This window comes from Gigantopelta aegis, unplaced genomic scaffold (assembly GCF_016097555.1).
Source record: "Gigantopelta aegis isolate Gae_Host unplaced genomic scaffold, Gae_host_genome ctg3213_pilon_pilon, whole genome shotgun sequence".
Classification (NCBI taxonomy): Eukaryota; Metazoa; Mollusca; class Gastropoda; order Neomphalida; family Peltospiridae; genus Gigantopelta; species Gigantopelta aegis.
The window spans coordinates 32,069-51,141 of record NW_024533233.1 but is presented as its reverse complement, the minus strand read 5'-3'; the positions used below and the strand labels follow the sequence as shown (position 1 = coordinate 51,141).

Here is a 19,073-nt window from a genome sequence, read left to right as displayed (position 1 = left end):
CTGTCCTGGGCACAAGAGCCGGCCTTTGCCGGCTGCAACGTCCAGGACAGGAAAGGTGGGGGTGGAAAGGAGGAGGGACCGCCTGCACTGGCAGGTGCAAGGGAGCACCAGCAGCCCGACTGTGGTCGATAACAGGTGGGGGTGGGGGGGGGGGGGGTCATGTCTTTGAATAAGCCCCCCTCCGTTTTGATAGCATTTAAGAAATTAGGCCCTCATTCGTAAATAAGCCCACCCCCAACTTCGTCACCTTATAAATAACACGAAATTGCAAGTTTGCTCAAAGTTCATTTAAAAGGTCATACCTCCTGCAGATAATTAAACACAAATGTAACACAATATTTTACCACCAGTGAGATTTAGCAGTCTAACAATAACAGTGTGTAACATTGTTTTCAATTTCATGCCTGCAGTATTTCTCTGAAGTATCCAAGCCCAAGTATGAACTAAAAACCAATGTCTATTTTTACCACCACACTGGATCCGCAGTTAATGCTAATTAAGCAAATACTTTATTCTGATTGGCTAAGAACAATGACCTTAGATTGACAATTCTTTGTAGTGTAAGCTGGCTGCCTGTGTCAGAAACGTGTGTGTATACGCTATTGAGTTGTTGTTAATTGCTGTTCTTTTAAGTCTTCTCAGCATTAAATTTTGGATGTAAATAAACAGAACAGGTAAGTAATTGTAACATAGAAGGTGTGTTTCTGATAATTAGATACTAGTACAAAAAACACAATTTAATTAATAAACAATTATTATTTATTAATAACAAATGAAACACTAATTAATAGATGTGCTACTGAACGTTTTTTGTTTTCTTCCAAGTTCATTTAAGTATTGTTATTTATTTTAATTATTATTATTAAAACATTTTTCAACAAAACTGGCCCCTTGTCTGGGAATAAGCCCACCCCATGCTAAGCTCACAATGAGTTGTCTTGGCCCCCTGGGCTTATTTCCGGTCAAATACGGTATTATTATTATGATTTAAAAACAAAATTGTGGGTTTTTTAAAAAGGTTTTTTTACGAAGCTACCATACACAGTACCACCAGGCACGTGTGCATGGAATTTAGCAGGGGCCGGAGTCTAGACGGTTACAATTCTGTAGTGCTCAGTTCAAACATTTATAACATGTCTTCCAGCATCGCCAATGTGGCCTACAATTAGCCAGTCTTTTTTTCGCTAAACATTTGCAAATTATTTTGACCGATTTGCAAAGTGGTCATTTGGTTTAATGTATAGCATAAAAGAAAATAGTGTACTGTTGCATGTTTTGCCCTCCAAAGGTTGGCTTAATTATAACTTAACCCAGATGAATCCAGTTCTACATGCAGGTGCCTTTGTGCATGCACATTAATCTTACATTTTTATAGCCAAAACCCCCCAGATAAAAACACCATTCCCTTAACGTGCCTATATCCAAAAGAGGTTCAGACACATCACTAGCTTACTAGTCTATTTCCCCATAAAATACAATCATCTGGAACACTTAAGTTGTTCTCTTCTGACAAAGAAAGGTTTCAACTGACTGAATTTCCATAGGCCAACCATTTTTCAGAAAGAACAAAACATGTGACAAAATTGAATTGTTAGCAGTCCACCTATGAATGTGATAACTAAATTAATTGCACTGTCAGTTAAATGTTCCATAAGTAAAATGGTATCCATAGGAACAGGTACCAGTTTTGGTGCATATGGCAATGGCAGTCTGCTAAAACCATCAGCATTAACATTTTGTTAATGCTACAATAAACCTCATCTGATAACTCCTTCTGTTTCTACTGTGCTACTGGTTGATGGCAATTACGAGCTATATGTGTCCAATTTTCCATAACATGAAATGATGGGTGTAACTATTGTTCAACATGCAGCTGTTGTTTATCATTAAAATATACACACTCACACAAACACAGCGGGTTTTAAATTGGACAAAAACGTATTTTAAATGCAACAATGCATGATGTAAGAGCATCTAAATTTTTTGAATAAAAACAAAAATGCATTCAAGCCCCATAATGTAGTTCAGTAATGTCCACTGTGAACACAAATCATTATGTATACATGCACATGTCCATCTCTCGCCATCTTCCTACAACCCTTAATTTTAATGTTATACAAGAATACAGCTGTTACCTATTTCAGCAAGGTGTATTTTTAATACGACACACATCTGTTTTTAGATTATTAACAGGTTGTACTGTTAATACGATGCACATGATCTTCATTTTTAGATGATCAACAGGTTGTATTTTTAATATGACAAACATGATGTTCGTTTTTAGATTATCAACGGGTTGTATTTTTAATATGACAAACATGATATTCGTTTTTAGATTATCAACGGGTTGTATTTTTAATATGACAAACATGATATTCGTTTTTAGATTATCAACGGGTTGTATTTTTAATATGACAAACATGATATTCGTTTTTAGATTATGACAAATATGATATTCGTTTTTAGATTATCAACGGGTTGTATTTTTAATATGACAAACATGATATTCGTTTTTTAGATTATCAACGGGTTGTATTTTTAATATGACAAACATGATATTCGTTTTTTAGATTATCAACGGGTTGTATTTTTAATATGACAAACATGATATTCGTTTTTTAGATTATCAACGGGTTGTATTTTTAATGAGTTAGAAAAAGGCGACTGTTGACACTCATTAGAAGCAAGATGTATTTTATATACATTATAATGGTCAACAAAGCAGGGGTTTACCCAGGGAGTAGCGGCCCGACACACCTTGGTCCATAAAGTAAGCACTTTGAAAGAAAGAAATGTTTTATTTAATGACGCACTCAACACATTTTATTTACGGTTATATGGCGTCACATATGGTTAAGGACCACACAGATATTGAGATAGGAAACCCACTGTCGCCACTTCATGGGCTACTCTTTTCAATGAGCAGCAAGGAATCTTTTATATGCACCATCCCATACAGGATAGCACATACCACAGCCTTTGATGTACCAGTCGTGGTGCACTGGATGGAGCAAGAAATAGCCCACTGACTGGGATCGATCTCAAACTGACCGCGCATCAAGTGAGCACTTTACCACTGGGCTATGTATCGCCCCCCGTAAGCACTTTGATGGCATGGAAGTGCCTTAATTGCCACTACGCCTTGATTTGATGTGCTTTAGAAAAACTATTACCACAAGTACGAGCGTGGCAGTCGATTACCTCTTGCAAACAACTTGCGTACCAGTATATATATATCAGGCACACCTAATCATTATGATAGGTGAAACACTTTCTAAATACATGTACCTAACAATGGATCAGTCATTTGCTCACACTTGGTGTTTGGTAATTTTACCACATCTACTGGGACTGCTAATCCGCCAGGAAGGTCTTACGCGTAACGGGATTCCCATGCTGAGCAATCAAGCTTGAAGGCCGATCAAAGAAGATGTCAACTAACAGAATCAACTGTCAGGGCTCACGCTGTCGGTAGCCAAATTAGCCATTGGCTAATTTTTACAAAAAATGACTAATAAAATTTGTAAGCTAGTGCCCGAATATGAACTCAAGTCAAAGCTTCCCCCTGGAATATTCTTACTAGGACGGATGATGTATCTATGTAGGACTGTAGAGAGGGGTTAACATCAAATTAGTAGAAATGAAGCAAGCAATGTGGTAGCCCTAGAAGTCTGCGATGATTGGATATCTAAGAATGTATATCCAAAAAGTGCATGTACTGTGGCAAAACAAATAAAATCAGACTATGATACTTTCCTAACAATGGCTAAATATGAGAGAAATAGTAAACCGAAAACTGATTTGTGGTGCAAGAAGGCAAAATCCTTTAATGACTCTATGACAATGTGGGCCTATGACATTAGATCAAAAGCAAAAGAGCAGCAGAAAAATATGGAAGATCAATATGGTGTGAGAATGACGCAGGAGGATGATTATGTAGCAATCTGTACCAATACTGTACCTGGGTCTTGGCGGAAGAAGAGAAAACGAGCAGAGACAAGGAGGTCTTCAGCGGAGAAAAAAGAAAAGGAAGTTGAAAAAGAAAGAATGGGAAGTGTGACAATAGCATTGCATATTGACGAAGATGAAGCAATGGAGGAACCTGTCCCAGAGTCAACAGTAACTGATTCAACATATGAACCTCCCCTCCTAACTACTGGTAAACTCCAGTTCGATACTCCAACACCATCAAGGCGATCCACTAGGGGTTTGAGTAGAGATGACGACATGCACGAAGACCAACATCTAGTCTTCCCAAGAGTGAATATCAGAACCACCCGTAAAACTATCAATGATAAATTAATCATATGTATTGTTCAGTGTCTCTCCGAATTCAAAGTAAGTCAAAATGATGTAGCAGGCATCATGGTGTTTGTCAGTACCGTAACGGAGGTTATAGTACCGTAATGTGTAAGTCAGTACTGTAATAGGTAATAAAATCATTCATGTGTGCTCCAAATGTTATTTTATTTCATAAAATATTGATGCAACATCTGGTTTCAAACCAAATACTTTAATCAACGGTGAAAAATTTCTACTGCATCTAAATTACCTAAAGATGTTTCTTTTAAAAGTATTCATTTTTTGAACATTGTTTAAACATAGTGCCACTTTAAATTCATTATTTATTATTTAAAGCCATTAGAAAAACAAACAAGACGCTCAATTTGTAAAAAACCTTTCAAATTTAGTTAAGTGTAACACGTTTTGATGTCGTATGTTTTGTTATTAATTTGTGATTAATTTACAATCATGTTACGGTACTGACAAAATGAGCGGGTGACCTAGTTTTAATACAGCCATTTATTACTTTTTTGGAAGAAAAGTGTGCTGCTAACGCTGACATATGATCCCCTCATGTTTATTCTATCAAGTCATCTAATAATTAAAAAAAATAGTGACTTGTTATTTTTGAAAGTACAAACCTGAATTTGGCACTTTATTTGATAATAACCCAACAATTCCTATCCCAAGTCAGCTGTTATGGCATATTTTGTATAATATAATGAATTTGACAAGGTGGAAAATGACGGTGTTTCTGATCCAGATGTTTAGAGTTTTTCGCGTACGACTAACGATAAATTTACCTATAGATGCAAAGACCTAACTAGTCGGGATTGTTGACATTTAACATGCTTCTGTTACTAAAATAAATTAATGGATATGCTTATTATCATTCAGTACATGTTTTTATTATTTTTTAATAACTTATTTTCATTGTTGGTTTTTTATCTATTTACCCTACGTCGCAGAGGACGGTCAAGCGTTCTCGTTACATGAGCTTGGTAAATCGTTTTGGCACTGCGGTTATTCGGGGAATGCCCATCATGTGACTCAAAATAATATGTTACACCTCTGCTCTCCAAATAGCCATTATTTTTCTCAGAATTATGGACCGTACCCATAATTCAATTATTTTTATAAAATATCAATAATAAGTGTGATATGGTGGTCATATAGATGGTTCAATAAAGTACTTTTAGGTACAAATCAAATGTATATATTGTCATATAATACCTTGTTCGGTCGATAATTAGGTCAACCATCTGTGAGAGAGCGCGTTTTAAGGAAATATTAATTACATAATTTTGCCAACAAGTAGTGTAATGGTATAGTCTCAAGAATAATAGTGTTTCAAGGATACATTTGTAATGAAATTTACTTTTCGGGTTCTAAACTAGGGACCACGGGTTCAGCTACTACTTTCGGTTGTAGACTTTTGCTGGTACTAAGAGTCTATTAATAATTCTCTAGAAGGCTGAAATTACTATAAACCAGACGTCGACTTGTCTAGCACAGAAAACCCAAACTAACAAATAAATAGATTACACATTTATTAGAGGGAGTACAAACAAATAACATATGTATGGTAGTCCTCTAAGAATCCATATATGAATTGACTACCACTAAATAAATAAATTTACACCCACATATCCATACAAATAAATATTTATATTTAGGGACGTGTATGAATGTGTCGTGAATAATCCCGACAAAGAATATTCGCGGAATTAAATTTACATCTGCAGGACAGCCCACACCAAATAATTAGGCTCTACACCTTACACGATTACCCATCCATGCCGGTGTACACGATCGAACTCCGTTAAATCATATATATTGGACAGCCCCCTTCAAAGCTATTTTTAACAAAAACACCCTATTAAAGTAGTCGTTAATCCATATAATTAGGACTCACTTATTCGGAATGAGGTTACAAAACCATCGACAATGACGAGGACCGCTTATTAAAATCAACGAGATCCTAATTTAATCAGGTTTAATTTATTCAGACGGGTCGTCCGTTCTCTAACTCAGCCAAAACGATTAAGCGGACAGTTCATGCATGATAAAAACACGGAATTATATATGGGACGATTACACCTTACACGTAACACGGGTCATTGCATGACTCGCTTTACGTAGCTAATTTATATATTTTAATAACCAAAACTTATAAGATATACATTGGTTAAACGTATGTATAAATGGGCAGACAGCTAGGAATGGAAGCAAACATGTTTACATATATATAAAACGAAAAACAACGCAACCCACAAAAACTAACCTCACAGGAAAACAACCCGAGCGCAAGTGGGGATGAATAACGTACGTCGAAAAATGATCTAACCTGACCAACCTGATTGGTTGATTCAGTCAGGCCACATTCTTGCACGGACTTCTGCCAACAACATTTAAAACGGTTGCACGACACTTATTGTATTATCCCTCGTAGCAATGAGAAAATAACGTTCCTGATATTCATAAGTGAGTAGAGTTAGATCATGCTGTTAATGTAATTAGTAAGAGATATAATCAGAATCTTAACTGAATATAATAACCAAGGAAAATATGAAACGATAGACAGACTGAAACCCAGGAACGCTACATATTGAATGTCATTGGTGTTACACATTGTCATTGGTGTTACTTGTTTTGTCATTGGTGTTACACAAGAATATTTTAGCTGTCATTTATCAAGAAACTTTATTTTTGAAATTTAAATGTTTATTTAGGAAAGCATACCTTCTACCTTTATGACTTTGATGAAATTTATTTTGAAGGACTCCATATTTTTAAATAATTAAAACTGCCAGAGTGTATAATTTAAGTCATATACAGAAGATCCGTGTGGAAATGCACAATTACACCCTTGGATTGTTTTTAATTCTAAAGTTATTCCATATATGTTATTACGGACACCTAAATAACACATCCATGTGCTCTTGATCACTATAAACCAATTGGATCACACTGCTGAACTACCCCACTTGTCCGGTAACACCAATGACATAATGAACTTGTTCATAGAGCAACATGTGTCTCCACGTGCAGGCCGATTACAGTTCTGCATTGCCAGATATAATTTTATGTTTCTTTGTTAATCTACGTGTAGTTTCCAAAAGTTAACAATAAATATTTATATCTTTTAATTGTCTTACCTTGAATTTGTACTTTTTAAAATGATGCTTTCTGTAGAATGACCCGTATATGGATTGAAAAAAAACAACCTTACTATTTACTAGAAAGAATAAACAATTTGTCAGTAACAGTTCATCCAATTTTAAAGCAAAAAAACCCCCACAAATAAACCTAAGTTTTTTTAGTTGTTGGTTCCATTTTTTCTTTAGTCAGTACGTGGCTTTTTTAGGTGTCTTACCAGCCCCTAGATACAATAAATTAGCGCTGACATCGACACGGTCTTCTGTTCAGCACTACGAGATGAGGCATATACCCCATGTGTAGCAAAAACAAAGTTCAGTGTTCTGTGAAAAAACATTCACACTTTTGTTGGAAACACTTACTCGATATCGTTGATATATATTAAATGAATTGTTGTTCCAAATATAATTAATACAATGCAGATTAACAATTATCAAGACTAAAAGTGTTCTTCAGCTGCCATGTCAAATAATACGAGAATCTCGTGAGAATGTGAAATATCCATACATGTAAATATAGAACATTCTACAGTAATTTTTGTTTTATGATCTATTTGACGAAATGTATTTTTTTTGTTTTTTTTTATCTTTTAAAACTTAAACTTAATAGTTTGTCTAAAATTTAAACTGCATCGTCTGCTCTTGGAACTTTTTTGACAGAGGTCAAGGCAAGTAGACCAGTTTTTATTTTAATGTGGCGAAGCTTTGTGCTTCCCACAGGCAGGATAGCACAAACCATGGCCTTTGTTGAATCAGTTATGGATCACTGGTTAGTGCAAGTAGTTTACACCTACCCATTGAGCCTTGCGGAGCACTCACTCAGGGTTTGGAGTCGGTATCTGGATTAAAAGTCCAATGCCTCGACTGGGATCTGAACCAGTACCTACCAGCCTGTAGACCGATGGCCTAACCACGACGCCACCGAGGCCAGTAATTTTTATTTTAATGACGTCACTTTACATCTCTTTACAAGAACGATAAACTGGGTGCATGACATTTCCGTTTTAAGTATGCTGAAAACATTGCAATGCAAAATTGCTATAGAATTTTTATTTTATTTTTTTGAACATTACTAATGCAGTTCACTCTGAAGAAAATCTTGTGATTAAAAAAAGTGTACTATTTACGAAATATGGATTTCAAGTGAAATTACTGTAGGATATTTATTTTGTACAAAGCCAAAATAAGGGTGCGAAAAGTGACCGTCTTCGACCGTAGTGGTTTTTAAAGTATTTTAATATTAGTGTGTATTTTGTGCATTATTGTAGTGGCTTACCTCAGATCTGAGATGAAGAACTGTAAATAATGTTAACTTTGTGCTAATAGTGTAATCTTACAATTTAATTAATCAATTTATTGTTATTATTAACACTGTATTACTATTAGTGCTCACCAAATATTCCTCATGAGCTCGTCTCGGACAGTATATGCTTTTAAAATACCTACAGTTAATAAATAGTGTTATGTATGTAAAAAAAAATATATTACTCGACACAGTTTCTGCAGTGCTCCGAAGAAGATAGCGGAGGAAACTACTTACAACCAACATGGTAGTCAAGGGATAAGAATAGCCAGACGATATTGTACATTGCTCATTTTAAGGGCTTACCAATTCATAATACATCTTTATGGCGCCTGATGCATGTCAGTCGTGAAGAAACTTAAATATGTATACAACAACAACTTTATTTAAATGAAACGTGCGATAATATTGGTGGGAAACGTGCCGCTGTGATCTGTGGTAGCGCTGCTATGAAGAAATGACATTCACATCCCGTAACTGAGATGTAGGCGAAAGTTTCCGTTACCATACCATAACTAACCAGCCCCAAGTTCAGCCAGCAAACGTTTCTCCAACGTTCGCAAATTTGATTGGTTTCCAGTGTGGCCATTTAGTTTACCGTGAACCGCACAAACCAGTCTGGCGGACGTTTTTCCACTCAGTCTGGCTGAACGCAGCCCATTACTTTTCGAAGATTGCTTATTCGTAAACAGCACAAGGGATACTTTTGCCGATGTATTTTGTGCATAATTGGTTCAATGTTTGTATGGATATTACTGAAGAACATTTCCACAACCGACAAAAATATGTATTGATTAAAAAGAGCAGGTAATTCAAGGTTAGGAACATAACATCAGCGAACTAACATAGAAATGTTTGATGTAATACTGAATTTGGGAACACTTAATTACTGTCTATTGTTATTATGTAAGAACTGAACAAACATGTTCCTTTCGGTTCTCTTTGTTGGCAATTTGGTTCATAGAAATGGGCCAACCACCGCTTGGCTCCAAGCTAGACTAGTCTTGATAAATCACTATGTTTCGAACATGCACAGATTTGAATGTATGCTATGCTTTTGAAGCAAGTTTAAACTGAAGCTTGATATAACCATACTTTTTTAGTATTATAAAAATTTTTTTTTTAATTCGGTAACGTTTTACTCACTGATTATTCAATTTAATAAATTTTTGGAAATATTTCACGCGAATCCAAATAGATATTTTACAATATTGTTAACTTTAGCAAGCATTAAAGAATCTGTTTTATAAAATGTTTTCTTTTGTATTTTGTTTTAACTTTATGTAGGAGCTAAAAATTATGTATTTAAAATATAATTTCAATGTAACTTTGAGGTAACCGATCAGTTAACCCACAGGTTAGACAAATATAATTCACGTAACCGAACAATTGGTTGTCTAGGTAAAGACCATGTGAACCAACTTCCAGTTACCTCAGATTTAGAAATATTGTCCCCTGCTACTAGTCTATTATAATAGGCCCATTTTGTGGCGCACAACACAAAAAGTACACAGAAGTTAAATGGAAAAAGCAAATTAAGGCCACCGCAGACATTGGCAACTTTGTCGCATGCAATTGAAATTGCACGATTGCAAAGCAATTTTTTTTCTCGTTGCACCGATCCGCACACACATGCGACAACCATCAATTTTGGTCTAGCAGTGACGTGACAGTCAAAATGGTGGTTTTTTCCCCGTATTTGTTTGCACGGTGGTGATCGAGACATGTTCTAAACCACATTTTTTATGACATAGAAGAGTAAATTTATGTAAAGTAGCATTGAAGTCATCCCGCATAGGATATAACCACACAATTTGTGTATAAAACCTCTATAAACATACCTGGTGTTCCAAGCACAGATTTCATCTCTGCAAGACACATCTCCCTTTTAGCCATGTTGTTATATTATGGGGATGCTGTGTCAAAACGACATGGTATTTTCTCCCATCCCTAGACAAGACAAGCGTATTCCATGACGTCAGCCCATGCAGAATAAATCGGTCTTGCATGACCACGTGACTTCTCTTGTTTGAGCTGATATTAACATTGGGTGACATATCACGTAAACGGCAAAATAAAGCAAGAAATGCTTTTTATATTTCATAAAAACAAGGAAACCATCATTTTCGGTTTATACATTTAGTATAAACCATTTTTGGGTACGATCTTTTCAATGGTTATGATTATTTTATTGTAAGATAAAAAATAACAAATGTAGGTTTTTCACATTTTCCCAAAATGATTGTTTTTTATCTACTGGATGGGAGAGAAATAATCCTCCATTATGTATCCATGTGGGACAGGGCTATTCCACCGTCGGATACACAATATGATGTCAGGGACACAGCAAGCCTCGTTCCTGACAACAAATTATGTACCCTCGGGTGGAATAGCCCTGTCTCACATGGACACATATGAAGGATTCTTTTAGTCTACCCCCCACCAATTCATCCTCTTTTTCTGAAGACCACATGCTGCTGGAGGCTGCCATTTTGAGTCAAGTGATCACTATCTGTCCGTTCATTGGCAGTTTAAATTATTGAGTCAACGTTTTGTTGCATTGAAGGCACACACGTTTGCGACAGCGTGCAATTAGATGGAATTACATGCAATAAAATCAAACATGTTTGATCGGAGCAATTTAAGTTGTATGCAACAAAAATTGCATAGCTGGCTAGCGCACAGGATGCAACGGCGTAAGATTTTTGTTGCATGCAACAAAAATTGCACCTTGTTGCAAAAGTCTGTGGTGGCCTTTAGGCAAGCAAAAGAATGAATGTTGGAAACCCCCACCCCTCACCCCATCATAATGAAAACAATGTTGCTAGTTTTCAAATTGTTACTTACGTGCAAATGGAGGTGTTAAATTCAAATAATTTGAAAATACACTGGTGCTACTGAATCCTTCCTGTACTCTCCAAGCACCAGCATGCCGTGTTGCATTAAATGAATGTATTTCAAGTCCGATTACATTTGACGAGATTCTCATGACATTATTCCCTGTTCCAGAGCCACACGTTCCGTGGTTCTTCAAACATACTCCCTCTATAGATGTATTCACAAAGAAACGAACTGTATCTGTAATGTCTGTTATCTCATTATTGTTGTATGTTAGAGTCAGTGGCTGACCAATTACTGGTATAGTTCTGTCCTTTGAAAGAATACAAGCACCTACAAAACAAACAAATACAAATATATAAAGATTTCAAGATATATGAAAAATATGATTTTTTGTACTTGACCGAAGTTGCACTTCGCAAGGATCTTTTTGCGCTCAGGACTAGTCTACCACATTACACACATCATGCTAAACACTGCATACACATATTAATTCCATAAATACAACGACACTGGAAGCCGCCATCTATTACACTTAATAGAGAGGTGACTATATACCCGACGGCCGTGCACATAGACTCGGCTAATGAGGGCTGGCTATCTACACGGCGATCGTATTTAGGGGGAAATCCCAATGTACGGCCATCACACCCCATTGAAACTTTCCCGCTTTGTTTGGGATCACTGTCAATATATATATATATATTTATCAACACACCAAAACACATTCCATAGTTTGCACGTGCATCACGCAGTTGTCCCGTACACGTGCGTGGGGTGTCATTCTCAATTTTGAAAATTTCCAGAAAGGTCGAATAATCACTGTGGAACATTATTTCTGTCAATCGTTTTCATTCTGTTGATCATACAGTTGTTATTGTTTTGTTTTAAGTCATTTTTATTGTTTGAATTTGCAATTTACTGATAAAAAAAACGTCAACTTTCAAATTTCACTTCTGACCCTAATCGTCCTTCAAGATCTTTGGTGGTCATAAAACCTACTGTAATACTGAACTACCGGTTGTAATGTTTGTCCAATTAATTCACTATTATCATATAACCATTCCTCACAGCTAATATAACGTACAATTTTGGCAATTGTAAATTCTTATTAGAGAGAGAGAGAGAGATAGACAGAGAGAGATAGAGATAGAGAGAGAGAGAGAGAGAGAAAGAGAGAGAGAGAGAGTGTGTGTGTGTGTGTGTGTGTGTGTGTAAATTTGTCAAATCATGTAATTTCGGTCTATTCATTGCTACTTTTAGTGTATTTAACATGTCACTGTCACTGCATTGTTAAAAGTTTAATCACAGTTACTTTCAGTGTATTTAATACGTCACTGTCACTGTATTTTTTAGTTTGTTCATGGCTACTTCCAGTGTATTTGATACGTCACTGTATTATTAGGTTTACTCGCGGCTACTTTCAGTCTGTTTATGTCATTGTCACTTTATTCTTTATTTTTATTCATGGTTACTTTTAGTCCATTTCATGTACCGTTCACCGTAGTCGACTTCACTGTCTGTTGAAATCGGAGAATCGGAACCACTCGTACAGTGTCATTCTCCGCAAATGACGGAACATTCCATATCCGTGCATCGTTTTGTGTCGCATGTTAACTTTAAACACCTACAGCAAATTATCTCAAACAGCTTTCCAGGCAATGGTGGCATAGTTGTTTTTGGTGAATACTGTGTGTTTCTCCATGTCTGTGGATCCAACTCAGCATCATGATCATCTACGCTAATCCAGTGTCGATATTGCAAAAACACCCGCTTGCTGTGTTTGAACTTGTACACAGATAATTTCTGAAATTGTTTTCTGCGTAAGCTGTGTAAATCATACTTAACTGCAATGTCTTTGCTTAAATCTTCTTTCAGAAAGTATGCAACTAAAGTCTTGTAATTATAGTAGACAATTTTTTTTTGAGGACTTCTCCCTTTTCAGTACAAACAAGCTTTGATGTTTTATCACAAACCGTAAACTATTACAAGAAGTGAGCGACATATGTTTTGCCCAAGCACCATCTTCATTTTCTAGATATCCCACTCTTTGGTTTATATTGTTAGTCTAAATTTTCATAGCAGCATAGCAGTACAAGACGATAAGAAGGTTTGTGTCTTCACTAATAAGTGACCAGCTGCATGCATGCTCCAGCTGCTTTGTAAATCACCTACCAGCATCACCGCCATGCATTGTTGAACATTGGTTATCATGGGAGGAAAATCCAGCCCAAAAGCGATCACGTCTCCGTAGAACATGATGACCTATCTTGAACATGAAGCATACTCCTAGGTTGTCTTTTTCCAGATCTTGCATCTTGTGAGTAAGACAGAACTGACAGCCGCCTTCTTCAAAATAGTTCCTTTTCCTCATCTACCCTCACGTCTTCTACTTGGGCGTATATTTCGATATCTACGTTTGAAATGTCAACTGTGGAATCAGCTATGGTTTCATCTTCAGTACTTTGAGGACTGCACTCGTCACCCAGTTCAGTATAGGGCAATGTAATTTTAAACGTTCGAGAGACAAGCAAATCTTGTATGCCAATATCTAGAAAAAATTGTATTTTTACTGTCTTTCCTCTTGGATTGGCAGTAATAAATGCATACACTTTCTGTATAATCTGCTGGCCAATGCAGCCAATAAAACTCATTTCTGTATGTAACCCTCCCAATCACAAGTCAATAGAGCAGAGGGGACTTGTTGACGGTTCATTATTGATGCAAGTTTTTGCTTCCCACTACGATGGCTGATCAAAGGTTAATACTGATGTTGATCCCTATCGCCAGGAATGATCAGATACAAAGACCATCGTTAAGTAAATATATGAAGGATCGCCAGCATTCATGTCGATCGTCGGTACAAAAGTCACAGATGATTTCCCTGAGTATAAACCATTCTGGTACATCTGCGTACATCCCAACATTCTTGGCATGTGTAACCCGAGTGGCCAATTCATCGAAGACAAGATATGATCTACTGGTGTACGATGCTTCAGTTTATCAAATTTCATAGTTGACATGCTATTTGACACCTGTTATTATTCCAATTCTGTCGAAGGTGTTCTTTCCATCAAGTGTACATGAATTCTGGTCTGCAACACACTGTACAAAACTGCCAGACACAAAACCAAGTATACCAGTTCCTTGGGAGGCAGAAGTGCTAGTTTCAAGGCTATTGAGTATATCGATAAAACATTTGGACCAAAATTAATGGTGAAGTTGAATGACAAATCAACTCAGTAAAGGAGCTAAATGTAAAAGAGGACGAGATACCTATAGTATTGCTCGACCAACAGACAATACTTTCAGTTGATAATTCTTTTCACGGAATATATGCTTTTGAGAAGCACACATAAATTTTGAGTAGATATTTACTATAATAAATAATAAATACTCGGTACTATATCCATTGTGTAAGCAAGAAAAATAAAATTTCAAGAATGTGAAGGCAAGGTTTAATATTACAATAAAATTAGATTAAATGGTGAAAAGTGTAAGTTGTGGAATCAAATAAAAATGAAAATGGAACAAGCCGAGGTAAGTAGAATTATACACAGAATAAAAATATTTCCAGAAATTAAAATGAAAAAGAAACGAGTCAAAAAAATAAGTCAATGACCCAAAATTAACACTAACAAAACGTGCGTCAAAGCCACAAAACAAATTTGTCTGACAAAATATACACAAATATAAATAATCTATTTTTACATATTTGCAATATTATATTATTGATAGCTAGTATATATATATATATATATATATATATATTTCACATATCCAAGGAGAAAAAACAATCGTAATTTTGTCTCTAGCGAATACATTGTTAGCAAATACACTCTATTTGCAATGGATCCATATGGGCTTCCATAGTTTAAAAAAATGTGAACGAGCAACTTTATATTTCTTTAAACAGCAGAACAAAATTGCGTTATTTGTAATATTTTTTATTAAATATTTGCTATCAGTACACAATTGTTGATGTCCGAGTTGAATAATTGGATCGATTATTCAGAATTGTCATAAATCGAACATTTTAAAATGTAAACAAAACGCAGTGACGACGCAAACGAATTTGAAAGCATGCGCCATGAAACTTTATTTTTTGATGTAAAATAAACACATTTAGACGTAATTTATCAGAATCAAGTTTTAAATTCTCAACAAAAGCTTTCAGAAGATGTAACATAGTAAAATAATCTTTTATAGTACTGAAAGTGTCAACAATTTAATGTGAAAGACAAAACGTTATTATCTCCCTTGATGTGTACGAAGCCCTACGACGTCATATTTTAAATATACCTTCGGGACAAAGTTTGGTCGCAAAATTAAGCATGTTCCCCCACCGATATTTTCCGATACTTTTTATATGTTGTTTCTAAAGACTTTCTGAGTAATTTTTCGTAAAAATTGTTACTGTTGCAATTAGTTGCAGGTCAAACCTTAATTTGACTGGACTATTTGGTGGAGTGTCAGTTTGTGAAAGAAATTCGAAAAGATATATTTGGACCACGAACTGTGATGGAATCCTTTCGATTCCATCCAGAACTTTTATTGCAGTTTTTACATGATACTGAATTTTACTCTAAATTTTAATTTTATATATTTGTGATATTTGTATTTTTACACAGTTCTTTACACTGTGTTTTTATTTAACTGTTGAATTTTTATATTGATGTTGATCATCACTTTAGTTTTTTGCATTTACCATAGTTTGACACCCAATAGCCGATGTATTTTTCGTGCTGGGGTGTCGTTAAACATGCATTCATTCATTTTGATTGCATATGCAATATCAATTCCTTAGATTTCTTTCCAAGTACTGTTGGTTCAGGTAACAAAGATAAAACATTTTTAAGTAATAATTATAATACAATTACAAAGTATTTTTAAAATATCCTAATACAATTATTAAGTACTCTGAATTAACAGGAAATATTCCGACAAGGGGTGTATTTCCTAGGATATATACATGTACCTACTGGGGTGGGGGGAGATATTCGGGGCCCAGTAAACTTCCTGTGACACCAGTTTACAGAGGGTCCGGTTTTCACTGCATTTATATCATGTTAGATAGATAGATAGATAGATAGATAAGATAGATAGACAGATATAGATAGATAGACAGATAGACAGATAGATAGATTTAATCCACTTGGTTTACAATAAATTGTTACATAAATATTGTATATCCACATGCTATCTTTATTGCCTGTATTATAACAATACATTGAAAAGTGTTATGGCACACGACTCACGTTAAAAGTGGCTACAGCAGCTGCAAGCTTGAAGCAGTTGTGGTTTGTGAAATTGACACCATCCAGCAGCATTAATATATATAATTGTAATATTGAATGTTATTAAAATCCACAGTAAAGCAATTACAATCATATTTTAAACCACAGTTTGTGGATAATAAATACATAATAACATTCATGGTAGTGCCATACAAAATTTATGAAGCTCATTTTAGAATTGTTAATTTATACTACTCTCTGTATTTTATTACTTACACTTTTGAATAATAAATTTGATTTTAGATTCTTTGGGTTTTAGATTTTTTTTTTTTTTTTACAAATTGTCAGTATCCAGCACTGATGTAAAACATATGGCAAATAAGCACCCTGCTTTATTAAAATCCTGGTATATTAGTAGGAAAACCCGAGAACAACAGTATAATAAATAATTACAAAATTATAGGGATTTCGTTAAATCATCAAGTGAAACAATGACAACAATGAAACAATGACCATACAAAATTACTGCAGAAGGAATATATGCATAACTTACAATAATTCATTGAACAGCCGAGTATTAGAAGTAAAAGATACTGCTGCAACAAACAAATCTTCCTCATCGTGGAGTATTTCTGTAATTATATAAAAAGAACTGACAGTATACACATGCATGTATGTCAATGAGACTGCAAAAGTACCAAATTTATAATAAGAGGTCCACTGCACTAAACAGTCACCGAAGTAAATTATTGACATCATCCACCATATCCATTTTCGGGGGGGGGGGGGGGTCAGAAAGACCAAATTCATGATTTTGGTGGGTCAATTAAGGGAGCTTTCCACCACATTTAGCTGGAAATGGTCCAGTAGTTGTCAAGAAATTAGTTTAAATGCATATAGTCAATCCCATCCTACAATTTTTTTTTTTTTAAATAATTTTAGTTTTGTTTGACATAAGAAGAAAATAAAAGTATTTTGTAAATAACCAAAAAAAATACCATTTTCGTGTCCAATTTAGAAAACAATTGGCTAAGAAATAAATTACTTGTACTAAATTTCAAAGCATGAAAAAAAGGCATTCCCTGTGGGACACACTATAGACAGGACATATAACAAAAATAATTATTGGTCATGAAAGCTAGCATACAAAACATCAATACATAAATGTTAAATAATTATATGTAAAATATTTTAGCAGCCACTTAAAATTCACTTCAGGCTTAGTAGTTATTAAACAAATTACATACTGCAAATATAAAAATCAAAGATTCACTGGTACATGTAACACCATTTTTAAAATTAATTTGTATTAATACAATGAAAATATTTAAATGATCCATGGATGCAAGTGCCTCAGATATATTGACCTAACTAAGGGACGAAGAGAGATGAGATTGTCAGGCATATGATGATGATTATCACTTATAGAAAACAACAAAAACACTGACCTCTTCTAAAGGCTGGAGGGGTTACATCTCTATAGTCCGAAGGTTCAACAGTCCGAAGGTTCAATGATCCGAAGGTTCAGTAGTCCGAAGGGTTATAGACCTAACAATAATGACGAAGAATGGCAAAAGAACAGTGCCAAATGCACTAAACAAATATGAATTCTTTACAGTAATCACCAAGCGTACCTCTGCGTAAATGTTTTAGGCAACAATGTAAGATATTAGCACATGAAGATATGATACATGTTGGATATCAATTTAAAGACATCTGATTGGCTTCTTAAATATCAATTCAAACCAAAGACTGTCTGAGATTAAGGCTTTGATTTTTGTTGGAAGATGACGTACTTGTAAGTCAATAGTGTATATTATGTAAATGCGAGCGCTGTATATAATTTGGCAGATGACGTACTTGTAAGTCAACAGTGTATATTACGGAAACGCGAGCGCCGTATATAATTTGGCAGATGACGTACTTGTAAGTCAATAGTGTATATTACGGAAACGCGAGCGCCGTATATAATTTGGCAGATGACGTACTTGTAAGTCAATAGTGTATATTACGTAAACGCGAGCGCCGTATATAATTTGTCAGATGACGTACTTGTAATTTAAGTCAACAGTGTATATTACGTAAACGCGAGCGCCGTATATAATTTGGCAGATGACGTACTTGTAAGTCAATAGTGTATATTACGGAAACGCGAGCGCCGTATATAATTTGGCAGATGACGTACTTGTAAGTCAATAGTGTATATTACGTAAACGCGAGCGCCGTATATAATTTGGCAGATGACGTACTTGT

General features: G+C 35.2%; 1 long non-coding RNA gene across 1 annotated transcript; it reads right to left on the bottom strand.

Moving 5' to 3' along the window:
• Positions 1-11,597: 11,597 nt before the first annotated feature.
• On the bottom strand, positions 11,598-18,847 carry LOC121391982. The gene is made up of 3 exons (XR_005960399.1): positions 18,269-18,847; positions 17,374-17,452; positions 11,598-11,916 (listed from the first exon to the last, which is right to left on the bottom strand). It is a non-coding gene; the product is annotated as an uncharacterized LOC121391982 (long non-coding RNA).
• Positions 18,848-19,073: the final 226 nt, after the last annotated feature.